This window comes from Pyxicephalus adspersus, chromosome 10 (assembly GCF_032062135.1).
Source record: "Pyxicephalus adspersus chromosome 10, UCB_Pads_2.0, whole genome shotgun sequence".
NCBI lineage: Eukaryota > Metazoa > Chordata > Amphibia > Anura > Pyxicephalidae > Pyxicephalus > Pyxicephalus adspersus.
In genome coordinates, this window is record NC_092867.1 from 3,815,187 (window position 1) to 3,817,197 (window position 2,011).

Genomic DNA, 2,011 nt, shown 5'->3' on the forward strand with positions numbered 1-2,011 from the left:
TTGTAACAATAACCCCCCTGTATCCCTACAAGTAACCCCCTTGTAACAATAACCCCTTGTAACCCCAACAGTAGCCCCCCTGTAGAAAAGAAAAAAACCCTTAGGTCTAACAGTAACTCTCTTGAAGCAATAACTTCCTGTGTAACCCTAACAGTAACCCCCAAGTAACAATAACCCCCCCTGAAAACCCCAACATCTCTTTGTGGCAATAATTCGCCTATATTCCTAACAGTAACCCCCCCCCCTGTAGCATTAATCCCCTGTAACCTCAACACTAACCCTCTTGTAGCAATAATTTGCCTTTAACCCTAATAGTAACCCCCTTGTGACAATAACCCCTCTGTGTTCCTAACAATAACCCCCCTGTAACTCTAACTGGAACCCCCCTCTAACAATAACCCCCCTGTACCCGTAACAGTAACCCCTTGTAACAATAAGTCACCTGTAACCCTATCAGTACCCTTTCTGTAACAATAACCCCGCTGTACTGAACCGCTCACTGCCATCCCCATTCATTCTCTATGGGGCTGCTTTGGGTAGAGTCTACTACAAAGTCTTCCCTAAGGCATTGGCATGAAGTACTGGTAACTGCACCGCAACCTCACTGCCATATGAACACCATCCCTCTCTATCATAGTAACGCTAACCCCCCTATAACTTATAAATAATTGCATTCTCAGAATACCAGAGTCTCCAGCTTCAGCATAAATCAGATACAAACCAACAGCATCAAGGACGCACACGTTTTCCCAGGAAGATATTGCCATGATATGGCCCTTTACGAGGGGCTGCTGAGAAGTTCCTGGCTTTGCCCCCTTTCAGATTAAATAGAATAATGAGTGTGGGGGCATATGGCAGCCTAATATCCTAGTATGTAATATCCAGTTATGTAGTAATATGTAGTATTCAGTTTTAAGAATGGCAAAGACCTGATATTTGCACAGTTACATACTAAGATATTAGGCTGCCATATGCCCCCACACTATTATTCTATTTATTCTGGAAGGGGGCAAAGCCAGGAACTTCTCAGCACCCCCTCCTACTCCCCATATGTCTCTGTTATGTATCAAAACTATCAGTGTGATTAACAGAAAGTCGGATTTACGGTAACTCATAGCCTAAGAATGATCCCGCTTTATCTGCATGTATTGTCTGATTCCTCCTCCAGAATGATCCATTATAGTGATTCACACAGTGGGGAGAAATTGTGTTGAAAAAGTCCCCGACGCTCTTTACCATCATTTTCAGAGCTGATTAATGTCAACGTGCCGCCAGTGCGCTCTGCTGCGATTCCAATATTACTGCTCACCAGCCTGCAATGTCAGACAGAAAGCTATGGGCAGCGCAGTGTGGGGTCACCGTGTGCCAAGTACCCGGCTTCTACCTATCTGGATTTCATTGTATTTATTTATTATTGTTAAGATAAATAGAAAAGATCGGTATAATGCAAATATTTATAAACATTATCTGATCAGTTTATTTTTTCATTACCTTTGTACTCTGGGTTGGTCATATTGATTCTTGTGTACTTGTAATCTTGGCATCCTGCAAAACAATTCCTGTGCTTTATTGGTTCATTAGTCCTTTAAAGAGGACTCATCAGCACATTGTTAACATTAAATAAAAGGGTGAAGGGTGGCTATTCCTTTTTTTTTATCCAATTTAATGGGGAAGTCCCTTTTCGTTCCTTCTTTACAGATGTGGCCCTGAAGATACATACGTCACATAACCCAGGAGCCTAAAGCCAAAATCGGGCATGCGTCATCAGGACCTTTCTATTATGTAAAAATATAACTTGATGTCATTGACACTTTTTTCATTTGCAGGAAGACACGTCATCTCATCTTGCACCGGCACAGTATTAATTTGGGTCATGTGAAAAACAACTCAGAAGAAGAAACCGGCTCTTGTTCTGTCCAGCCCCAAAAAGAGGAGAGAAGCAAGGATGGTGCAGGGCTTTCCACCCATTACATAGTTACAAAGTAGGTTAGGTTGAAAAAAGACATAAGTC